Source organism: Stegostoma tigrinum, chromosome 25 (genome assembly GCF_030684315.1).
Source record: "Stegostoma tigrinum isolate sSteTig4 chromosome 25, sSteTig4.hap1, whole genome shotgun sequence".
NCBI classification, from domain to species: Eukaryota; Metazoa; Chordata; class Chondrichthyes; order Orectolobiformes; family Stegostomatidae; genus Stegostoma; species Stegostoma tigrinum.
In genome coordinates this window covers 9,188,364-9,214,309 of record NC_081378.1, presented here as the reverse complement: position 1 = coordinate 9,214,309, position 25,946 = coordinate 9,188,364, and the positions used below count along the sequence as shown (strand labels likewise).

The 25,946-nt window shown below is 45.4% G+C and overlaps 1 long non-coding RNA gene across 1 annotated transcript in view; it reads left to right on the top strand.

The window, feature by feature from the left end:
• The first annotated feature begins 2,258 nt into the window (after positions 1–2,258).
• Positions 2,259–25,946, top strand: part of LOC125463328 (uncharacterized) — a 203,791-nt gene continuing 180,103 nt past the window's right edge. The window contains exon 1 of the long non-coding RNA XR_007249811.2: positions 2,259–2,497. This is a non-coding gene — a long non-coding RNA (uncharacterized LOC125463328). The remainder of the gene's footprint in view (positions 2,498–25,946) is intronic.

Below are 25,946 nucleotides of genomic sequence, written 5' to 3'. Positions count from 1 at the left end.
TCTGTCTAACGCTATAACCCTATCCATCGCTTATAACTTTTCCTTCTATAAGTAACTTCTAACATTAATTTTAAAAATGAATCAGAAAAGACTGGGATTCTGTATAAGGTTCATGACTCAGTTCAGGTGAATGGACATTGGGGACAATAGGAATCAACAACTGATTTGGATTGCCAATTGTTTGATCATGGCCATGTTGCAGAAAACCAGCCATTGAGCGAGGATGTTTTATTTTTCGACCAATTGTATAGTTAGCAATGCTGATTAAGGATTCATATTGATTTAAAACCATTGCTAATTGAGGACTGAGACTGACAATAAATTCAACTGAATAAACTGACCTTGCCAGCAAGATAAAGAAAGGAGGAACATGACAATTGAAGTAAGGGTGCACAATTGCAAGAGAACCTCCATAGAAAATTTTCTCGTTAGTATGGCTCGCTTCCTCTTTCAGGGAGAAAAAAAATCTACTTGCATTTATAAGGGGAGGAAATAGTGGAGTGGCAATTTCAAAGATCAAGTCATTCAGAGTACCAGACTAATACTGCAGGGACATAGCAAGCAGTGAAGTTTCATTTCAACAAAAATTCGGAGTTAAAAGCTAGACTAATGATGACTATGTATCAACTGTCAATTGTTGAAAAGCTCATTGGATTCACTGATGTCCTTTCGGTAAGTGAAATTTGCCGTCCTCACTTGATCTGTCCTACATGTGACTCCAACACCCACACTGCAGTGTTTGACACTTGACTATCCCCTGAAGTGGCCTAGTCAAGCCATTTTGTTCGAGGACATTAAGACGTGGGCAATGAAGGTTAGCCCAGCATTTCATAGAGAATAAAACAAAGGGTCTTGCCCCACAGGAAATCAGATTTCATACCAAGTCACAAACAGAGACAATTTACCAAAAATAACTGATCAATGTGGCAGCTTATAAGGAGTGTTTACGGGAGAAAGGTGGGGAGGATTAAAATGGAAATTCTACAGCTTCCTGTTGAGGCAGTTGAGCACATAGCCATTAATCAACTGAATTGATTGAATCGAATTAGATTTTTTTTGTCACATCTACTCAAGTACAGGGATACAGGAGTACAATGAAAAGTGTATAACAGAACATATAACACAAAACTGTACAGCCCATCACGTTGTGGTGAAGATGTCACCAAATTAAACTAATTCCTTCTGCCTGCCCTTAGTCCATATCCCTCCATTCTTTGCATATTCATGTGCTTATGTAAAAGCCCCATAAACACCCCTATCATATCTGTCTCCACCACCACCCCTGGCAGCGTGTTCAAGACTTCTACCACGCTCTGTCTAAAAAACTTTCCCCTAACATCACCTTTGAACTTTCCACCTCTTACCTTAAATGTATGCCCCTCTAGTTTTAGCTGCAAATGTACCAAGGTACAAAATCTTAGATAAACATTTCAAAAATAAGGAAATACAGTTAAAAGTTCAACATTTAAGTCCTTCTTAGTATAATGTAAAAGAAAAGAAATAAAGTTAAAAGGTCCTTCTCTAGTGCTTAGCCATGCTGGGCTTTCATTCCTCACAGGAGTTCCATCTCCTATTTGTAGGGAACATTCTCTACTACATTGGGCTTGATCTCCCTTTGGCTGGACACCACAGCCAATGCCGATAGCCCTCGGGTCGCCTGCTCATGTGACAAAAATTAGAGAAGGCAAGAGGGCAAAATAAGAGGCTTTCAGAATTCCTGGGAGCTAAGAAGCAGCCCTGGCTTCTGGACTTCAGTGGGGCAAGTTAACAAACCATCGCCATCTCTTAGTCAATTGTGGTGGAAACAGAAAATGACATGGATGAGGAACGTGAGTTCAGAAAACGTTGGTGATCCCAAATGGAGCTTGTGAAAATTACTTTCCGGTGCTCTGTTATTACTTAATGTAGAAAAACATCATCACTCCTCAGCAGCAATCATGCCTTGAGAAGATGACGAGTGCCTTGCTCCTCAACTCTAGAATATGTCAACATTCTCTGAATCACTCGATCAATGCGCAGTCTGTGAAGTTCTGTTTCTTTAAAGTGACAAGATTCTAGAAATCATCACATTGCTCTCTCGAGTTTGATGGTACTTGGCATCAAAAATCCATCACACTTGTAAAAACTCCCCCGGGGTGAAATATTATGCGACTATTGATACATAGCTTGCTTGCAGATTAGAAAAAGCTTCTGAATTCTCCCATTAACATACTTGTTTGATGAGCTCTGTTTAAGACAGTGGGAAAATAAAACAAGGACTTGTCTGTCTTGCTCTCTTCTTCATTTAATTTCTTCAATATAACAGATGCTGAGGCCAGAGAAAAGGTGTCAGTTTAGTCATTAATTGGTGTAGGTTGGTAGGGGTTGCTTGCTAAATATAAACCCAGTAGCAAATCACTTCAATCTAGTGCATAGCGTTGTATATCTCTTTATATCTTTTGCATTTTGAGTGCGAGCAGTAGCGGAGGTAAGACGAGCCCGGAAGACTGCAGCTAAGGTAAGGCAGTTTTTAAAAATTACTTACCGGTCGCGGGCAGCCGTGTTTTCCTCTTTCACAGAAGGAGCGGGAGCAGCGGAGGAAGTGACGAGGACCAGAGGGGCAGCCGGGAAGGAAAGCAGTGACCATATATATCAGCAAGGCGGCTAAACCCGAGACTCTACAACTGTAGTGCCTCCCACCCGCCCTCCTCCTCTAACCTAGTTAATAAGGGAAGGTTCATTCTAAACTTTCTCTATTGAATATAAGTTTGTTATTAACTTTATTAACTTTATAGCAACTTGAACTAAGCTTTCTACTTTAGGACTGAGTGGGTGTTCAGATAAGTGGGGTATGGATGCTAGGGCAGTTGCTTGCTTCTCCTGCAGAATGTGGCAGGTGGGAGACATGGCACACGTCTCCGCTGGCTACATCTGCGGGAAGTGCACCCAACTCCAGCTCCTTGAAAACCGTGTTAGGGAAATGGAGCTGGAGCTGGATGAACTACGGATCATTCGGGAGGCAGAGGGGGTAATTGAGAGGAGTTACCGGGAGTTGGTCACTCCTAAGGCTCAGGACAAGGATAGATGGGTTACAGTTAGGGGGAGGAAAGGGGCAGACAGACAGTGCAGAGATCCCCTGTGGGCAGTCCCCTCAGCAATAAGTATACCGTTTTGGATACTGCTGTGGGGGGGGATGACCTACCAGAGGAAAGCCATAGTAGTCAGCTCTCTGGCACTGAGCCTGACACTGTGGCAAAGAAGGGAAGGGGGCAGAATAGAAAGGTACTCGTGGTAGGGGACTCGATAGGGGAATCGACAGGAGATTTTGTGGTCAGGATCGGGATTCCTGGAAGGTATGTTGCCTCCCTGAGGCCAGGGTCCGGGACGTCTCCGATCGGGTGTATAAGGTTCTAAAAGGGGAGGGCGAACAGCCAGAAATCGTGTTCATATTGGCTCTAATGATATAGCCAGAAAAAGGATTGAGGATATAAAAAGTGATTTCAGGGAGTTAGGATGGAAGCTGCAAAGCAGGACGAACAGAGAAGTGTTCTCTAGTTTACTACCGGTGCCACGAGATAGCGAGGCGAGGAACAGGGAGCGGGCGCAGCTGAACACGTGGCTACGCAGCTGGTGTAGGAGGGAGGGCTTCAGATATGTAGATAATTGGGATGCCTTCTGGGGAAGGTGGGACCTGTACAAGAAGGACGGGTTGCATCTGAACTGGAAGGGGACCAATGTCCTGGGTGGAAGGTTTGCTCGAGTAGTTCGAGAGGGTTTAAACTAGTATGGCAGGAGGGTGGGAACCTGAGCTGTATACCAGAGGTGAGAGTTGATGCAGGTGAGGCAGTAGCAAGAGGTAGACCAGCTAGTGGGAAGGATTTTCCTGGGAAGGAACCAAGGGATCAGTTAAAGTGTGTTTGCTTTAATGCAAGGAGTATCAGGAATAAAAGTGATGAACTTAGAGCATGGATCAGTACCTGGTGCTATGATGTTGCGGCCATAACGGAGACATGGGTTTCTCATGGGCAGGAATGGTTGCTGGATGTTCCAGGGTTTAGAGCATTTAAAAAGAATAGGGAGGGGGGGAAAAGAGGAGGGTGTGTAGCACTACTAATCAGAGAGGATATCACAGCTACAGAAGCTTCCATTGTCGAGGAAGATCTGCCTACCGAGTCAATGTGGGTGGAAATTAGGAACAGCAAGGGAGTAGTCACCTCGTTAGGGGTTTACTACAGGCCTCCCAATAGCAGCAGGGAGATTGAAGAAAGCAGAGGTCGACAGATTTTGGAAAAGTGTGGACGTAGTAGGGTTGTTGTAATGGGTGACTTTCACTTTCCTAATATTGATTGGAACCTCCTTCGAGCAGAAGATTTGAATGGAGCTGTTTTTGTAAGGTGTGTTCAGGAGGGTTTCCTAACGCAGTACGTTGACAGGCCGACGAGGGGAGAGGCCATTCTAGACTTGGTGCTCAGAAACGAGCCGGGGCAGGTATCAGATCTTGTGGTGGGAGAGCATTTTGGTGATAGTGACCATAACTGCCTCACATTCTACATAGCTATGGAGAAGGAGAGGATTAGGCAAAATGGGAGGATATTTAATTGGGGAAGAGGAAACTATGATGCGATTAGACATGAGTTAGGAAGCATGGGCTGGGAGCAATTGTTCCATGGTAAAGGCACTATAGACATGTGGAGACTGTTTAAGGAACAGTTGTTGCGAGTGATGAGTAAATATGTCCCTCTGAGACAGGCAAGAAGGGGTAAGATAAAGGAACCTTGGATGACGAGAGCGGTGGAGCTTCTCATCAAAAGAAAGAAGGTAGCTTACATAAGGTGGAGGAAGCTAGGGTCGAGCTCAGCTCTAGAGGATTACACGCAGGCAAGGAAGGAGCTCAAAAATGGTCTGAGGAGAGCCAGGAGGGGGCACAAGAAAGGCTTGGCAGAACGGATTAGGGAGAACACAAAGGCATTTTACACTTATGTGAGGAATAAGAGAATGATCAAAGAAAGAGTAGGGCCGATCAGGGATAGCATAGGGAACTTGTGTGTGGAGTCTGAGGAGGTAGGGGAAGCCCTAAATGAGTTTTTTGCTTCTGTCTTTAAGAAAGAAATGAACTTTGTAGTGAATGAAACCTTTGAAGAGCAGGTGTGCATGCTGGAATGGATAGATATAGAGGAAGCTGATGTGCTGAAAATTTTGTCAAACATTAAGATTGACAAGTCGCCAGGCCCGGACCAGATTTGTCCTCGGCTGCTTTGGGAAACGAGAAATGCAATTGCTTTGCCACTTGCGAAGATCTTTGCACCCTCGCTCTCCACTGGAGTTGTACTTGAGGACTGGAGAGAGGCAAATGTAATTCCTCTCTTCAAGAAAGGAAATAGGGAAATCCCTGGCAATTACAGACCAGTAAGTCTCACGTCTGTCGTTTGCAAGGTGTTAGAAAGGATTCTAAGGGATAGGATTTATGACCATCTGGAAGAGCATGGCTTGATTAAATGCAGTCAACACGGCTTTGTGAGGGGCAGGTCATGCCTCACAAACCTTATCAAGTTCTTTGAGGATGTGACTAAAAACGTTGATGAGGGTTGAGCTGTGGATGTGGTGTATATGGACTTCAGCAAGGCATTTGATAAGGTTCCCCATCTTAGGCTCATTCAGAAGGTCAGGAGGAATGGGATACAGGGGAACTTAGCTGCTTGGATACAGAATTGGCTGGCCTACAGAAGACAGCAAGTGGTAGTAGAAGGAAAATATTCTGCCTGGAAGTCAGTGGTGAGTGGGGTTCCACAGGGCTCTGTCCTTGGGCCTCTACTGTTTGTAATTTTTATTAATGACTTGGATGAGGGGATTGAAGGATGGGTCAGCAAGTTTGCAGATGACATGAAGGTTGGAGGTGTCATTGACAGTATAGAGGGCTGTTATAGGCTGCAGCGGGACATTGACAGGAGGCAGAGATGGGCTGAGAGGTGGCAGATGGAGTTCAACCTGGATAAATGCGAGGTGATGCATTTTGGAAGGTCGAATTTGAAAGCTGAGTACAGGATTAAGGATAGGATTCTTGGCAGTGTGGAGGAACAGAGGGATCTTGGTGTGCAGATACATAGATCCCTTAAAATGGCCACCCAAGTGGACAGGGTTGTTAAGAAAGCATATGGTGTTTTGGCTTTCATTAGCAGGGGGATTGAGTTGAAGAGTCGTGAGTTCTTGTTGCAGCTTATAAAACTTTGGTTAGACCGCACTTGGAATACTGCGTCCAGTTCTGGTCGCCCTATTATAGGAAAGATGTGGATGCTTTGGAGAGGGTTCAGAGGAGGTTTACCAGGATGCTGCCTGGACTGGAGGGCCTATCTTATGAAGAGAGGTTGACTGAGCTCAGTCTGTTTTCATTGGAGAAAAGGAGGAGGAGAGGGGACCTAATTGAGGTATACAAGATAATGAGAGGCATAGATAGAGTTGATAGCCAGAGACTATTTCCCAGGGCAGAAATGGCTAGCACGAGGGGTCATAGTTTTAAGCTGGTTGGAGGAAAGTACAGAGGGGATGTCAGAGGCAGGTTCTTTACACAGAGAGTTGTGAGAGCATGGAATGCGTTGCCAGCAGCAGTTGTGGAAGCAAGGTCATTGGGGTCATTTAAGAGACTGCTGGACATGCATATGGTCACAGAAATTTGAGGGTGCATACATGAGGATCAATGGTCAGCACAACATTGTGGGCTGAAGGGCCTGTTCTGTGCTGTACTGTTCTATGCTCTATGTTCTATGTTCTATATATTATGGAGCAACACCGTATTACATTTTGACTTCAATCCAGCTAACAATTCTTAAATAGCTTGAAAAGCAGGTGCTATTGATGTAAGTTATATTCTCCCCATTGCTATTCTACATGCTACACCAACTAAGGTTCTTGTGAAAATTTGTAGCTCGGTTTGTGGGTGAGGTTGTTGGCTTGCTTGCTGAGCTGGCTGGCTATCATACAGATGTTTTGTCACCATGCAAGGTAAATCATCACTGCGGCCTCCGATGAAGCGATATTGTTCTACTCCGCTTGGTATTTCTATGATCCGGTTGGTTCTGTCGGGTAGTGTCATTTCCGGTCCTGTTCTGCATGGGCTTGTATATGGGGTCTATTTCCAGATGTCCGTTGATTGCATTGTGGGTTGAAAACCAGGCCTCTGGGAATTCCCCTGGATGTCTGTGATTGGCTTGAGCTGGGATGGTCACGTCGTCCCAGTTATATTGATGGCCTCCAGTGTCTGAGTGCTCTGAGATGAGGGAAAGTTCATCATGTCCTTTTGCTGCTAGCAGGTGTTCATGTATCCTGATGGCTAGTTTCCTTTTGGTCTGGCTGAAAGAATTTGTTGGAGGCATTGCAAGGTAAACTATGTTGGTTCTGCATGTCATAGGTATGGGGTCTTTGATCCTTGTGACTGTTTGTCATAATGTGGTCTGGTTTTCAACACTGAAATCAACAAACATGTGGAATTAGACCCCATATACAGACCCATGTAGAACAGAACTGGAAATGACACAACCTAACTTAACAGACCAGACCATATAGATTCCAAGCAGAACAACATCGCTTCATTGGAGGCTGCACTGATGACATTGCCTAGCAGGATGATAAAATGTCTGCACGATAACCAGCCAGCCTGATGAGCAAGCCAACTGGCTATACCTTTTAGTCTGTTAATCTAATCCATAAAATGCTCATATCTCAATGCTTAACATCACAAGAGAAGAAACTGTAAGTATGGAATATCTAAACTAAACACAAAATCTATTGGCTATCCAGTCACTCATGAGTTGCAGTTCTGCAATGAATGTGGGAAAAAGATCCAAAATCTGAGTTTTGGGGCTTTTTTGAGTCTATTGCATTTACCTCTAGGTTGGTTTGGAGGGGAACTCACTGCTCACTTTCCTGGTTAAAATGGCATTCCTGTCCCATGAACTCACTTGGATATGCAATATATGCAGGAATATAAGAACAGGAATGTTGTATTTTCTATATCTTAGAACAATGCAGAACTGATGCATCAGTCTGATAGGCACTCTGTGCTCTATGTCTCTAAAAGGCTTTATTCAGCGCAATAAATATCTGCTCCATTCTACAGATTAGTTCCCAACTCTTCCCATCTCCTTTTGTGAGTCCACCCTCAGGGGTTTAACCAACAAGACAGTGAGCATCCATAGTAGACTGACTCACATAATCAAACACAGAGCAATTGAACATCACAAGGAATGGGCCTTTTAGACTTTCAGATCTGTCCTGTTATTTCTTTCGATCATGCTTGGCCCTATTTATCTCAATTCTGTTCACACATTGATATCGTTACCCAACAAACATAAATTTCAACTGGCCCATCATTTATACTGTTCATTACTTCAGCTAGATATGTAACACGGAAGTTAACATGATGTATAAGCTATTAAAGTGTATGTCAAAGCATAAGTCTATTGGGTGTGGATAAGAATCATGCGTGTCTTCACAGTTCCATTATTCAGAGGATAAGAATCACCGTTTGGTCTATTCAATGCATTCAGTGAATCATGCAGAATCAATGCTTCACTCAATGATTTCAGAAAATTGTCCCAAATCTCTTTTTGCCCAACAGTTATCAAAGAACACTATTAAAAAACCTGCTCACTCGTGCCCTTCCTCTTGTCCCAGACAGGAAATTAAGAGGAAAAAGTCAGTGACTTAATTTTGAGTTCTGTTGATTGTCCTGGACAACATTCCTCCTCCCATCTGAAGAACAGGCTGTTCTTTCCAATTAATATTCCAGAATTATGGATATTCACCTAAACAACTGAAGGAGACAGATTTGCTTTAAAGTCTCATCCCAGGGAATGCATTTTGCATCATTCTCTCAATACTGCATCTAAGCTGTATTTGCCACATGAACATTAATCTTGTCACTGACCACATTCCCATCTAACCTTTGAAATAATTGGTTTGCAATGACAGAAATGAAACATCTTTTGACTCAAGTTTGCTCCATTCTACAGAAGCTAATGTTACGCTTCCCTCAAAGTTTGTATCCTAGTTTATCATTCTCTGTGTGCAGTCTGACCTAAATCAATCTGCTTTCACTACTAACCATGGCTGTGTAAATGTAGAAGGCTTGCATCACACTCTTTTTTCAAACTCTATTTCTGATAATCCATTGTAGCAATTCTATTCCAGATCTACTGATTATGAAAATTGGCTGTGTAGGGTTGCTGGTGCGATACTAATGCAAGTCCTGAAGGGTTAAAATGGTGCCAACTGTACATCAAGACTCTTTGGAATCACAGGATCCATATAGTGCAGAAAGAGGCCATTCAGCCCATTGAGTCTGCACCAAACCTACAAAGAGCATCACACCCAGACCTCATTCCCTACCCTATCCCTGTAACTCTGCATTTACCATGGCTAACCCACCTCCCTGGACACTGCAGGGCAATTTAGCATGGCCAATCTAACTCACCTGCACATGTTTTAAATCCAGTGAAACAAGACGGTGGCAGCGGGGTAGAAAGTGTATGGACTCCTGAGCCCATCTACTTCTGATTTCCAGCCCTGCCACAAGCTTCTTTGCAAATTTTTTTCCATTTATTATTTTTAACATCAAAATGTTACTTTCTTTTGGTGGAGGAAGGACGTTTTGGGTGGCGAGGGCCATTGCAGCCATGTCCGTTGGGTTGGTCTGCTCCAGTGGCACAGCCCGGGATTCCATCGGTAACGACTTCAGCAATGTGGTGGTTTCGGCTCATCATTCCTCCGGGCGCCTTCTGGCACACCTGCTGGCCCGGCTCTGGCGACAAGGTGGCGGTTTCGGGATTCTGCGACTCCCGAGATTCCGGCAGCCACTGCCAATGGCCAGCTTCAGCAGTGTCTTGCAGGCCCGGGGATTTGGCCCCGGAGTGGGTGGCGTGCTTCGCTGATGGCTTCCGGCCCGGTATTCCAACGGCCCACAGTGACGGCCTTCTGTGGTGGCTTTCCACAGCGGTACTGCCCTTTCCCAAACCCAGGAGCTGCAAATTAAACCACGGCAGAGTTTGTCTTAATATTTTTCTGATCTAAACCTTCTGTTATGAATATCAGCACAGTGGTATGGCAACTTAAACATTCCCACTGTATTCTTTCTTGAAAATTCAATTCTATTCTTTGGACTGTTGCGAGGGTGGGGGGTGGTCAGGGAAGGGAGCACCCAGCGGAAACCCATGCAGACTTGGGAGAATGTGCAAACTCCATACAGACAGTCACCCAAGCCTGGGTTCAAACTGGGGTCCCTGGCACTGTGAGGGAGCAGTGCTAACCACTGAGACCACCGTGCCACTATGCCAACCACGGCGTCTTCAGATATGTCATCGTACCCTGTGAAGGGCACTAATGACACTCAATCAAATTGTTCCGGCTGATTTGCCAGTCAGTTCCCGAACTCATTCTGCGCGCATTCACTGGATCCTTGTGCTGACCACTCACAGCTCGACAAACATAAAGCACTCACCCCAGTATGACCACGCTGAATGGGTTTACATCAAGCACCAGCCAGTAACTTGCAGTCAGATGCTTTGGAGTGGAACAAAATAAAGAACTGCAGCTGCTGTATATTTGAAACAGAAACCAAAATTGCTGGAGAAACATCAGGGGTGGCACGGTGGCTCAGTGGTTAGCACTGCAGCCTCACAGCGCCAGGGACCTGGGTTCGATTCCAGCCTTAGGAAACTGTCTGTGTGGAGTTTGCACATTCTCCCCGTGTCTGCGTGGGTTTTCTCCGGGTGGTCCGGTTTCCTCCCACAGTCTAAAGATGTGCAGGTTAGGTGGATTGGCCATGCTAAATTATCTGTGGTGCATGGGTTATAGGGGGGTGGGTCTGGGTGGGATGCTCCAAGGGGCGGTGTGGGCTTGTTGGGCCGAAGGGCCTGTTTCCACACTGTAGGGAATCTAAACTAAACTCAGCAGGTCTGGCAGCATCTGTGGATAGAAAACGGAGTTAATGTTATGAGTTGAAAACTAGAAGCAGCTAGGAGATGGTGGTACTCATACTGTTGATGGGTGTGAGGGGAGAAGGGAGTAAGCAGATAGGAGGAGATGGAGCCCAGAGAGAGGAAAATGGGTCGAAAAGCAAAGGGATTTTGATATTGATTCAGGAAAGAAGAGAGAATAAACAGGTAGTAATGGGAATAAATGGCAAAGTCACCATAGTACAAGCAGAACATAGGGTTGCTCCCTCATGAGAGGCAGGGACAGCATGGTTTAACCCAAAGGTCACCATAAATCAGGACAGAAGTTGAGATGGATAGACATTCATAGTAACCTCAGCCAGTAGAGGAATTGAATCTGTTGCTGTTGGTAATACTCTGTATTGCAAACCAGCCATACAGCTAACTGAGCTGTAACACAACCATACCAGTGTTCCTGAAACGTCAGCCTTCTTGCTCCTATGATGCTGCTTGGTCTGCTGTGTTCATCCAGCTCTACACCTTGTTATCTCCTTCATATTACTCTGTTTACTTTGGTTTACTAACAGTCATGTCATACCATGACACTCCAGCCATATATGCACTTATGTGAGCAATTCATGAGCGGCACGGTGGCTCAGCGATTAGCACTGCTGCCTCACAGTGCCAGGGGCCTGGGTTCAATTCTACCCTCTGTGGCTGTCTGTGTGGAGTTTGCACATTCTCCCTGTGTCTGCGTGGGCTTCCTCCAGGTACCCCAGTTTCCTCCTTCAGTCCAAAGATGTGCAGGCTAGGTGGGTTGGCCATGCTAAATTGCCCATAGTGTTCAGGGATGTATAGATTAGGTGGGTTATAGGAGTATGGATCTGGGTAGGATGCTCTGAGGGTCAGTGTGGGCTTGTTGGGCAGAAGGGCCTGTTTCCACACCATAGAGATTCTATGAATGCATTCTAAGTACATACTGGTGCTCAGTTTAATCCATGATAGTCTCCTTAGGAATTCTGTAACCAATATCTATCTTTGCCTGTAGTGATTGTAGCGAGGTCAGTCAGATGGCGCTCATAGGATATGAGTTCCCTGATTGGGGCTGTGAGCCTGATCCAATCAGGGAACCCTAGCTGACAGATATAAACAGGAGTGTCAACAGTTCTGTTCACTCTGAGAGCTGGCTCTGAGGGAGCTGGATCAGTATCAGGGACTCTCCACGTGTAACTAAAGGGTGCCTTGGTGATGGGATACCAGGTTCTGAGGTGTTATTTTAGTACCCCAGGGAGCATCCCCTCATATTAAGCCTAATCAATTGTCATCCTCCAGAAACTTTGTTTGCAACTTCATTACCCTAAATAGCCTCTCACCACTTTATCCTCTCCAAGTTTATGAAATAGTACTATTTAAAAATTTTTGGTCAGTTTGTAGCATCTCCATAATAAATGAAACATAAACCTGCAGAAAGCTGCATCACAAAGAGACTTGGGGAAGTTGTGCACAAAACAGAGAAAGCTAACACACAGGTGTAGCAGATAATCAGGAAGGCTAATGGAATGATAATGGAATGGAATTATATCAAGGGAGTTGGAGTATAAGAGTTGGGAAATCTTACTTCAGCTGTACGAGGTGCTGGTGAGACCACACCTGGAGTACTGTGAGCAGTTATCTGAAGAAATATGTTGTTTCAATGGAGGCATTTCAGAGAAATTTCACAAAATGATCTCTTGTATCGAGGGATTGTCTTATGAGCCAATGTTAAAAAGGTTGGGCTCCATTCATTGGAATTTAGGAAAATGAGAGGTAATCTCATTGAAACATTTAAGATATTTAAGGGGCTTGAAAGAGTAAATGCTGTGAGGATATTTCCTGTTATGGGAGAGTCTGGGACCACAGGGCATTGTCTCAGAATTAAGGGGAACAATTTCAGACTGAGATGAGGAGGAAATTATTCTCTCAGGGGAGTGTGGGTCTTTGGAACTCCTTGCTGCAGAGAGAGCTGTGGGGATCAGAGATTTGTTTTAGTTCACTCATGGGAAGAGGGCATCACTGCCTAGGCAGCATTTATTGCCCATCCGTAATTGCCTAGAGGGCAATAGTGGGTCTGGAGTCACATATAGTCCAGACCAGGTAAGGATGGCAGCTACCTTCCCTAAACGGCATTAATGAGCCAGATGGCTGTGTTTCAACAATCGACAATGGATTCATGGCCATCATTAGACTCTTAATTCCAGACATTTATTGATCATTCTTGTGTACATTTGCAGCTGAGATAGACAGATAGGAATCAAGAGTAATGGAGGAAAAACAGGAAGGTGTATGTGAGAAATGTCAGATCAGCCATTACGTTATTAAATGGAGCAGCAGGCTCAAGGGGCTGAATGGCCTACTCTTGAACCTATTTCTTATGGTCTTATAGTCAGATCTTCACTACCACATTGATCCCTCAATCAGCTTGTTCTTACTGTACTGACAGAATCTGCACTCACCATTCTTCTTCATCATCCTTCTTACCATTTATCAGTTTTATAAAATCCTCCTCAAAACTCCCTTTCTGATTGGAGCTTCAGTCTCTCTCCTTCTCACGCAGCTTTATCCTATCAAGTGCCTGTTTATGCAAAAGCTCCTTTTAGAACTGAGCGGGCCTGAAATGCAATGTTGCAATTGCAGTCTGACATCCCAATAATCTGCATGACAGAATGGTAGGGAACATGACTGCATTCCCAATTTTATTCGGCTTTAACATTAGGAGGCAGCCACAGCAGGATTAAGGCACATCACCATCAGGAAGATGGGGACAATCAAATTGAATGAGCCAGAATTCCTACCATGTGTTTCTTAGTGTCAAGCAAAGCGATAGCCTCTAAGACATGGCCTCACATTGCATTACCCACATAGTGGATCATTCTTGGCTAATAGGTAGGAAAAATATCCAATAGACAGCTTACCTTAAAACTGTGCATAATGATCCCCCATTGGGAGATGTTGACAGCATGTCTATCAAAAATTGCTAACATAGCTCTTATAGAGACATTTCCAAATACAGCATGACAGTGAATATGCCTGTCATAGGTTTACTGTCCAACCACATCTTAACTGAAACAAACGCAAATTAAGGATCAACTCATGATAGGCATCGTTGGTGGCCGAAATATGTTTTCAAAAAATTAACAGAACGGGAGAGGATCTCCGCGTGAGCTTTGATGGTTCCCTGCAAGCACTATAACTAATCTTGAAATTGTACTTCACAACATTCACTAAAATGCTTATATCTTTACTAGCGAAGCTATGTGATCAACAATGGCTGCCTCCTTTTGAGCTGTCACTCTTCAAGAGCCTGCTGTTTGGCAATTAATCGGCAAATTCGGCTAATATCGAGGTTACTGTTTGTTTCCCAGAACATTGCAACCAGTACCACGCCCCTCCACCCCACACCTCTGTTTGACCCGAAGGTCAGGATCTTGGCACTAACCCCTTACACAGGTTGTGAACACTGTAAAACAGTAGTTAACTAATCCCACACCATCGCGGGGGTAAAGGAAGCGATGACACGCATATCTTTAATTGAAATCAAAGAGACTTGTTGGAAGTCTGTCAAATTATGAGATTCATCGATAAAGTTGATGGCCAGAATCTTTTTTCCCAGAGTTGAAATGTCTAACAGTAAGGGGCATACATTTAAGGCAAGAAGGGGAAAGTTCAAAAGGAGATCTGAGGGGTACATTTTTCACACAGAGGGTGATAGGAGCCTGGAACATGGTCCCAAGCGTGATGATGGAGGCAGATAGGGTGTGGAGCTGGATGAACACAGCAGGCCAGGCAGTATCAGAGGAGCAGGAAAGCCACCATTTCCGGACTAGGCCCTTCTTCAGAAATGGGGGAGGGGAAGGGGGCTCTGAAATAAATAGAGAGAGGGGAAGGCGATGATAGAAGTTGGAAGGTCCACGCTCTCTCTATTTATTTCAGAGCCCTCTTCACCTCCCCCATTTCTGAAAAAAGGTCCAGACCTGAAACATCAGCTTTCCTGCTCCTCTGATGCTGCCTGGCCTGCTGTGTTCATCCAGCTCTACACCTCGTCATCTCAGACTCCAGCATTGGCAGTTCCTACTATCTCTCAGATGCGATAGGGGTATTTAAGGGACTTTTATATAAGCACATGAATATGCAAGGAATAGAGGGATATGGACCAAGGGCAGGCAGAAGGGATTAGTTTCACTTGGCATTATGTTCAGAACAACGTCATGGACCAGAAGACCCATTCCAGAGCTGCACAATTCTATGATCTATGTTCGATGCTCTGAACCACAGAGGGTTCAATAGGTTTTGCAGTTGGTAAATTCTGTTAAGTCATTGCAATTAAAATCATGAAAATATAAAAGCTAATCTCACTAATGAGATGTACATTTGAGACAAATAGGGATTTCATAAAATGCTTGACTGTGGGAAATAATCTCAAACTTAAATAATGCAAATCGCATTTGCATACTGTCTGATAGCATCCAAAGTTCCATGAATAACTTCCAGCAAATGCTACAATCACCCAGTTCACCATGTGTTCACAGGTTTTCATTTGAAGTCTGGGCTGATAATTGTAGACCTGCTGATCATCATTACACACCATAGACATTTTTGCTGATCTCGCCCTTGAGGAAATGAGGCAGAATTTATCACTGTTTCAAGACAAAGCCTCTCTGAACAAAACTGCTGTTTGGCCAAGGCATGCCAACAACCATCCAGCCCCATCAAGCTCCGATGGGAGGCCTTGTAGCTTGAAAGAACCTGGAAGGCAAAATTCAGCTGCCATGGCCAAGATTTTGATTCTGTCCATTTGAAAGGCATTCTGAAGCTGCGGGGGCTGGCGACACATATACTAACCAGCATGGACTGGTCCAGATGAACAAGTAGACAGATGTTGTGCTATTTACTACAACAAAATAACAGTATACCTTTAATGTGGCAAACAGCCCCAGAGCACTTCACACAAGCATCATCAATCAAATGGTGACTCTGAGCCATTTAAGGACATAGTAAGATAGGTGACCAAAACATTTCCAGAAAAAAGACAGTCAAACTTAGCAAATGACTCATATTGCAAAAACAACAGCAGTGAAAACAGAATTTGCTAGAAATACTCAGCAGGCCTGGCAGCATCAGGGGAGAAAAATCAGAACTAACATTTGGGTCCTTTCATTAAAACTGATTGTTGTGAAAAAAAAGGTTGATAAACGATAGGTGGTAGAAGGAGCCCAGAGAGAAAGAGAAACAGTTGGGCAGACAAAGGAACAGGTGAAGGTAAGCTTGGGAGAATGAATAATTGCTAATGGGGACTATTAGTGGCTGACAATGTGTTGGCTGTGGTAACAGCCCATGTGATGACCAGGACATGTGAGCAGGAATTCAATACTTTTAGGGTCTGAGTACCTTCTTCCATACCCTCATCCCAAACCCCACACACCAGGCCTTGTCTTCACATGGGCTGTTACCATACACAACCCATTGTCAGCCACCAACAGTCCCCATCGGCAGCTGCATACTCTCCCAGGCTGATCCCTTACCCATTCCTTTGTCAGCACAGCTGTTTTCCTCTTACTTTCTGGGCTCCATCTCTGCTAATCATTGACTCCTTTCCCCCACCCCTCTTCAGCATTTATACCAACCTTTTCCCAACTTCAATCAGTTCGCAGAAGGGTCACTCGACCCGAAATGTTAACTCTGCTTTATCTCCACAGATGTTGCCAGACCTGTTGAGTTTCTCGAGTGATTTGTGTTTTTGTTTCTGATTTCCAGCATCCACAGTTCTTTGTTTATTTTTATTTAGTGAATGGCACATAGTGGTCTGACTTTGTTTTGTGTCCTGAAAGTTAGCACTTCAGTATATTATTTGCCAAGCCTTACTGATACTCTGCTGGTCTTTACCTCTGCATTGACTAACGGGGCAGAACTTACAGAATGGCTTAAAGAAGGAGTTGACAGAGAGGGAGAGAAGGAAGTTCAGGAGTGGAATACTGCTGCTTGGTGTTACGATAGCCGAGGTACAAAGTGGCAGAACTTCACAAAGTGCAGGAGGACGAGGCTTGAGAAGTGCTGAAGTCTTGGAGGCTTGTGTGCTGCAGGGGGTTTGATCACCGAGGGATTTGAAAACCAAGATGAAACTTTTAACATCAAAGTGACTAGCCAGACATATCCAATGACAAAGAACTCCTTTTTTTCAAAAACTGTGTGCGTCTATTTTTCTAACCTGAGGCCGGCCATCAGTGAGGTTTTATTTATTTCCAGAGCTCAGATCATGCATTAAATGAAAGCTGTTTTCTGACTTTAGTTTGAACACAGAATTGTTAAATGTGCATCCTAGAATTAGATTGTCTGGTTACGGTTATGTTGCTGCCATTTCCATAACATTACCACTTGTGAGATTTGACCATCAATATCGCAAATTAATTTTATTCCACCCACTTCCTGTTCCGTCATCTCACCCTAACTATCCTCAAAAAACTCAGTCACTTTTGTCCAGAATACAGCAATGAGTGATTCACATAGCCTTAGCCAAGCCTTCGAATTTTGCAAACTTTGTCAGGGCATTTTGGAGAGAAGCTGTAAGCCAGCATATCCAGCGCCAGGGCTAATTGAAGTGACACATTAAATACTCCAGCAGACGTAAGATCGAAGTCTCAAAAAGATGCTCAGTTGTTTAATTGGAGAGTAAATGTTCTCCCTGAATGATCTTAGACTATTGTAGAAACCTCTAGGGCAGTACCATGCCAGAAAATATACAGAAGATGATTCAATTGCCCTGCACAAAGCAAAGTCCACAAGGATCAGGAGTCCACTACTGTAGGTCAGACTGGGTAAGGGCAGCAGATATCCTTTCCTTAAAAAATGAGCAAAACTGATTTTTTTTATGACAACCGTATGTCTTCATATTAAATTAGAATTTATTGTCACATGTACTCGATTATAGGAATACATGAGTCCAGTGAGAAGTGCACCAAGTTGCCATTCTCTGGTACCATCTTGGTTGCAAAACGAGAATATGTTATCAAAAAGCAGAAATAAAATAAAGTCAGAGGTAAGAAAGGTGTTGGATATTAGAGTGTGTTACAGAGATTAGCTTTCCTCATAGCCAGATTTACTAAATGGAATGAAAGCCCAGAAGCTGCCTCAGTACGAACCCCAGGGCATTAACCAGGGCCCTCAGATCCTCCGGTTTTACCACTATACCACCAGCACTGCCCTAAAGAGCTTGTGAAGGGGTAGTCCTCCCAGTCAGAGGCGTAACAAGATTGTGGCTTAATTCTTTACAGAAGCCCATCGCCCAATGTCTATAAACCATCCCTGCAGCCATTCCTCCAACCCCTCTCAAATCCCTAACCTCCCTAAAACACCCACAGCCCAAATATGCACTTGCACAGCATCTCAAACGAAATAAAGTGATTGAAATGGTTAAGCCTGCACTGGCAACAAGACAAGAGTAGTTGTTTAAAACGCTATCATACTGCAGTGAACACAATTAGAATATATTCAAAAAGGATTTCATGCTTGAACTAAAAGCTTCTCTAATAAACACATTTCACCCTTGATTGCAATAAATCATTTCCAGAAATAAAGAAACTAGAAGATAATCGGTACACACCCCTCACATTGTCCACATTCTTTTTCTGCTGTCTTCCCATGCACAGTGTGTTAGGAGGCATAAACATTTCAGAATTATAGCACAGTTCTTCCCCTTGTTTCCACTGTCTTTGCGACAATATTTAGACTTCTGAAGTAGGTTAGCTGATTCCTTGATGTTAGACCTTCACATATGGGACTGAATAATAACATTTGTGTGATGTTTCTTGACAAATAATATAAATAACAAATGCTCACGTCACCTTGACAGAACTCAGAGTCAGTACAATGCACTCAACACAGTACAGTGAACCACAGTGCAAAGACCTGAAATGGGCTCAGGTGTACGGAACTAATTTGCCACATGGCTTGACTGAGCTCTGTTGTAATATTATCAGACGTTTAACATGAAAGGCAGTGATCATAGTGAACGCTAAATGTGGCATCATTGCGTTAGCACAGCACATTACTGTGCCTATTGCCTACCTCAGCTTTTCAAAGATTTATGAATGGGTTGCGCTGGAGTTTTATTTCAAGGTGAAGTGTTAAACTGGAACCCCACCTGCCCTCACAGGCACAAGTCATGATGCAACTTCAATAAAAAACAAGGAATTACCCCTGCGCACTGGCCGGCATTTAACCTTCAAACAAAATCTAGAACTACATTTATAGGAGAACCAGCCAAGTAGCAATTGTACCTGTTTCAATCAGTACTCTAGGATATTCACACTCAATGTTGATAACAAAGTGTGGAGCTGGATGAACACAGCAGGCCGAGCAGCATCTCAGGAGCACAAAAGCTGATGTTTTGGGCCGAGACCCTTCATCAGAAAAGGGGGATGGGGAGAGTTTTCTGGAATAAATAGGGAGGGAGGGGGAGGCGGACTGAAGATGGAGAGAAAAGAAGGTAGGTGGACAGGTCAAGGAGGCAGGATGAGGTAGGAGGTAGGAAATTGAGGTGCGGCTTGAGGTGGGATAGAGGGACGGGTGAGAGGAAGAGCAGGTTAGGGAGGCAGAGACAGGCTGGGCTGATTTTGGGATGCAGTGGGGGGAGGGGATGAGCTGGGCTGGTTTTGTGATGAAGTGGCGGGAGGGGGAAAACTGGGCTGTTTTGGGATGCATTGCGGGGAGGGGAGATTTTGAAGCTGGTGAAGTCCACATTGACACCATTGGGCTGCAGGGTTCCCAAGTGGAACATGAGTTGCTGTTCCTGCAACCTTCGGGTGGCATCATTGTGGCACTGCAGGAGGCCCATGATGGACATGTCATTTAAAGAATGGGAGGGGGAGTTAAAGTGGTTCACGACTGGGAGGTGCAGTTGTTTATTGTGAACCGAGCTCCTCTGGGGAGCAAGAGGCGGCGCCGATACAGTCATCAATGTACCGGAGGAAGAGGTGGGGTTTGGGGCCTGTGTAGGTGTGGAAGAGGGACTGTTCCACATAACCAACAAAGAGACAGGCATAGCTGGGGCCCATGCGGGTGCCCATGGCGAACCCCCTTTGTCTGTAGGAAGAGGAGCTGGAACAGTTCATGCACTTCACCAACACCTTCCACCCCAACCTTCAGTTCACCTGGGCCATCTCCAGCACATCCCTCACCTTCCTGGACCTCTCAGTCTCCATCTCAGGCAACCAGCTTGTAACTGATGTCCATTTCAAGCCCACCGACTCCCACAGCTACCTAGAATACACCTCCTCCCACCCACCCTCCTGCAAAAATTCCATCCCCTATTCCCAATTCCTCCGCCTCCACCGCATCTGCTCCCACGATGAGGCAATCCACTCCCGCACATCCCAGATGTCCAAGTTCTTCAAGGACCGCAACTTCCCCCCCCCCCGCAGTGGTCGAGAATGCCCTTGACCGCGTCTCCCGCATTTCCCGCAACACATCCCTCACACCCCGCCACCGCCTCAACCGCCCAAAGAGGATCCCCCTCGTTCTCTCACACCACCCCACCAACCTCCGGATACAATGCATCATCCTCTGACACTTCCGCCATCTACAATCCGACCCCACCACCCAAGACATTTTTCCATCCCCACCCTTGTCTGCTTTCCGGAGAGACCACTCTCTCCGTGACTTCCTTGTTCGCTCCACACTGCCCTCCAACCCCACCACACCCGGCACCTTCCCCTGCAGCCACAGGAAATGCTACACTTGCCCCCACACCTCCTCCCTCACCCCTATCCCAGGCCCCAAGATGACTTTCCATATTAAGCAGAGGTTCACCTGCACATCAGCCAATGTGGTATACTGTATCCATTGTACCCAGTGTGGCTTCCTCTACATTGGGAAAACCAAGCAGAGGCTTGGGGACCGCTTTGCAGAACATCTCCGCTCGGTTCACAATAAACAACTGCACCTCCCAGTCGCAAACCATTTCCACTCCCTCTCCCATTCTTTAGATGACATGTCCATCATGGGCCTCCTGCAGTGGCACAATGATGCCACCCGAAGGTTGCAGGAACAGCAACTCATATTCTGCTTGGGAACCCTGCCGCCCAATGGTATCAATGTGGACTTCACCAGCTTCAAAATCTCCCCTTCCCCCACCGCATCCCAAAACCAGCCCAGTTCGTCCCCTCCCCCCACTGCGCCACACAACCAGCCCAGCTCTTCCCTTCCACCCACGGCCTCCCAAAACCAGTCCAACCTGTCTCTGCCTCCCTAACCTGTTCTTCCTCTCACCCATCCCTTCCTCCCACCCCAAGCCGCACCTCCATCTCCTACCTACTAACCTCATCCCACCTCCTTGACCTGTCCGTCTTCCCTGGACTGACCTATCCCCTCCCTACCTCCCCACCTATAGTCTCTTCTTTTCTCTCCATCTTCGGTCCACCTCCCCCTCTCTCCCTATTTATTCCAGAACCCTCACCCCATCCCCCTCTCTGATGAAGGGTCTAGGCCCGAAACGTCAGCTTTTGTTCTCCTGAGATGCTGCTGGGCCTGCTGTGTTCATCCAGCCTCACATTTTATTGTCTTGGGTCAACAAGGGCAGGCAGGTTTGTGGTTTTTGGGAATGAGATAGAAATGGGCCGTGCAGGGTTGGGGAACAATGAAGTTGGAGGCTGTGGGTGAGAGGTCCCCTGAGGTGATGAGGTCATGGGTGGTGTTGGAGATGATAGTTTGGTGCTCAGGGGTGGGGTCATGATCAAGGGGTGGTAGGAGGAGGTGTCGGAGAGTTGGCGTGTGGCCTCGGCGATGTAGAGGTCAGTGCGCCATACTACCACTGCGCCTCCCTTGTCTGCGGGTTTGATGGTGAGGTTGGGATTGGAGCGGAGGGAGCGGAGAGCAGCTCGTTCTGTGGGGGAGAGATTGGAGTGGGTGAGAGGGGTGGAGAGTTTGAGGCGGTTGATGTCTCGACGGCAGTTGGAGATGAAGAGCTCGAGGGAGGGTAGGAGGCCTGGGGGTGGTGCCCAGGAGAAGGACTTGTGTTGGTGGTGGGTGAAGAGGTCAGTGGAGGGAGGGTTAGGCTCCTGGTTAAAGAAGTAAGCGTGGAGGTGAAGGCGGCGGAAAAACTGCTCGATGTCCAAACGTGACTGGTATTCATTGATGTGTGGGTGGAGGGGGACAAAGGTGAGCCCCTTGCTTTGGACTGACCATTCGTCCTCAGTCAGTGGGAGGTCTGGGGGGATGCCCTATCGCAGACCCAATGTTGGCTCAGTAACAGGAACGAAGGATCATGTTTGATGGCTACCCTTCTGAATGGAATGTTGTTTCAAGTCGTGGTGTTTGGTCTTGGGACCCCTGCTGTTTGTTTTATACATTAACGATTTGGACTTGAATGTGGAGATACAATCGAGAAATTTGCAAATAATGCAAAAATTGGCCGTGTATTGAATAACGTAGAGGATAGCTGTAAGCTTGAAAATGATCTGGATGGGTTAGTGGACTGAGCAGAAAAGTGGCAGATGGAGTGCAACTCTGATCAATGAGAGCTAATGCAATCACAGAGCTCAAACAGTAAAAGGGAATGCACAATAAACAGGAATACGCTAAGAGGGGTAGATAAACTGTGAGATGTTGGCATGCGAGTACACAGGTCCCTAAATGTAGCAGTACAAGTAGATTAAATTGTAAAGAAGGCATATGGCATGCTTTCCTTCATTGGCAGATGGTATAAATATAATGATGAAACAGCATAAGATACTGGTGAGGCCACAATTGAAATTTTATGTGGACTTCTGCTCATCACATTACAGGGAGGACATAATCAGTCTGGAGTGAGCACAGAGAAGATTTGCTACAATGTTGCCAGGGTTGGAGAATTGTAGCTAGACAAGGGATTAGAGAGGTTGGAGAAGGCTGGGACGGTCGGGGGTAGTGGAATGATTGAGGTATATAAAATTGTTAAGGGTAAAGATAGAGTAAACAGAAAGAAACTGTTTTCCTTGGTGGACAGTTCAAAACCAAGGAGCATAGATTCAAACCAAGTGGCAGAAAATTCGGAGGGACCATGAGAAAAAAAACGTTCAGACACAGTGGGTGCTGTTGCCTGGAATTGACTTTAGTTGGTGGTGGGCACAGCGACCCAAATTCTTTTTACCTGGACCTACACCTTAAGTGTTAAACTGTGTGGCAATGGGCTGTGTGCAGGAAGATGGGATTAGACAGGGCATCTGCGTGCCTTTGGGTCAACATGGGCAAGATGGGCCAAATAGTTACCTTCTTTGATTCATGATTCAAAGGTTGAGTTTATTGTGCTTTTCCAGGCTAGGTCGAAACTTCACAGAATTGTCAGGATGCAGAAGGACACTACTTGGCCCATCATATTTATCCTGCCTCCCTGAATTAACATCACAGGCAGAATCTTCTCAGACCCCGAACAACATGGGCTATGGAGAGAAACTTGTGAAAAACATGCTCAACGAGGCCCTTCTCAACATTGAGACCAAAGAGTTGCATTTTCCAACCATGTCTTGTAGGTAAGAGTGAATGGTGAAAGGTGGATGAATTATTGCTCATGATCACCCTCATTATTACCAATACGCAGTCTCCCATTCGTCATTCTGCTAGATTGAAAGTTGATGGTGAGAATTTCTGAGATGTAAGTCAAAGTCGGGCAGCTGATAACTGCGTCTTACTAGTCTCTCCTCTATCCTGGACTGTAGTTGACAACAGCTCAGGATACATTTGATGGTTAGCAATCTCATGCACCTCACATCCACAGACATTGACACGTGTGTGTCACTCTGCATCATCCTGGCACATCTCTGACCTACTTTAAATATGTGTCTTAGAAGCATAGAAACATAGAAAACAGGTGCAGAAGTAGGCCATTTGGCCTTCGAGCCTGCACTATCATTCAATATGATTGATCATGGCTAATCATGCAAGTTCAGTATCCCACTCCCCATACTCCTAGATCCCTTTAGCTGCAACGGCCACATCCAGCTGCCTGTCGAATATATCTAATGAACTGGACCCAACAGCTTCCTGTGGTAGAGAATTCCATAGGCTCACAACTCTGCACTGTGGGGAATACCTGGGACCTCTGATTAGAATTCTGCTGTGGGGACTGCGTGCCTTGGGACAGGGATCCAGCTCACAAATTATTCCAGGCTGCATCTCAGAGCTGCTCGCTTGTTCCTTCAGGGGTCATTCAATTTGTTCATATCAGCCTTGTCTTGTGTTGCCTGTTTGTGCTTTAGACCCTCAGCCAGACCTCAAAAGCCCTCTGTACGTCTGTCTTGTCTTGTTTCGAGCAGACACAAAGCCAGGCAGCTTGTCAGCAGAGATCAGTCAAGGGAGCAGATCATGTTTCTATACAGCAGTGTCATACAGCAGCGTTTCAAGGGAGGTGACATAGCCTGGTGACATTATTGTTGGTCTGTTAATCCAGAGACCCAGGTAATGTTGTGGGGACCTGGGTTCAAATCCCACCCTAGCTGATGTTAGAATTTGAATTCAATTAAAAATCTGGAATTAATAGTCTGATAATGGCCATGAGTTTATTGTTAGGAAATGGCCACCCTTACCCATTCTGGCCCCTGTGTGGCTGCAGAGCTGCAACAATGTGGTTGACCCTGAACTGCCTTCTGGACAATTAGGGATGAGTAATTAATGCTGACATAGCCAGATATGTCCTCATCCTTTTAATGAAAGAGAAAAAAGCTGCACTATATGCCAACCACCTACACATTAAAGATACTATAAAGCAAATCTGTCTCTAAATCTAAGGGAAGCAGTCCTTTACAAAATCCAGGCAGAAAGCCTTCAGCCATGGGATCCCTACACAGTGCGTTAAGAGCAGTCTCCAAGATCGGTTCAAGGCTGGGCTTGGCCTGCTCAGTGGTCCGCTCAGGGCAGTGAGTTCATACCTGTGGGGGACTGAGCCATGGGCAGCCGCATGGGTCAAGTGCAATCAGATCAGGGACATAGTCAGCGTTGATCACTCGTTATTCAGAGCAATGTTTGCAAGTATGAAGGTCTTTTCATGCAATGAGTGGTTGAGCACTGTGCGTCTACACTCAAGGGAATTTACAGGATGCAAATGGGTCTGACTGAAACCTCCAGAATACTGAGAGACTGGAATAGAGGGGCACAGTGTAGATGTTTCTGCTAGTCAGAGAGATTAAGATCTGAGGACACAACTTTAGAGTGAAGGGATGACCCTTTAGAACTGAAATGTAGAAGAATTTCTTTAGCTAGAGAGTGGTTAATCTGTGGAACTCATTGCCTCAAAAGGCTGTGGAGGTCAGGTTATTGAGCGTATTAAGACAGATATAGATAGGTTCCTGATTAGTAGGGAGGTCAAGGGTTACAAGAAGAAAGCAGGACAATGGTGTTGAGAAAAATAAAGTCATGATTGAATGGTGGAGCAAGCTTGATGGGCTGAATGACCTAATTTTATTCCTGTATCCTATGGTCTTATAAAAACCAAAAGAACTGAGGATGCTGTAAATCAGGAACAAAAACAAAGTTTCTGGAAAACTCAGCAGGTCTGGCAGCATTTGTGGAGGAGAAAGCAGAGTTAACGTTTCTGGTCTGATGACCCTTCCTCAGAACTCACGGTGGCTGGGAAAATGTCAGTTTATATGCAGAAAATAGGGAGGTGGGTGGGGTAGGGAGTAAATGATAGGATACAGCCCAAAGAGAGAGAAAGGCAGTTGGACAGACAAAGGAGTTGCTAACAATCAGGCTGGGAGGATGAATAGCTGTTATTGGGTACTGTTAGTGACTAACAACAGAGGGTGTAGTGGCAGGCTGTGTGGTAACAAGGTCTGGTGTGTGGGGTGGGGGACTGGGACATGCAGGAGTTTAAGTCCTAAAATGATTGAACTCAATATTGAGTTCAGAGGGCTATAGGGTCCCCAAGCGGAAAATGAGGTCTTGTTCCTCCCGCTTGCGCTGGGCTTCACTGGAACACTGTAGCAAGCCAGAGACAGAGATGTGGTGTGCAGGGCGGTGCATTGAAGTGGCAGGCAACAG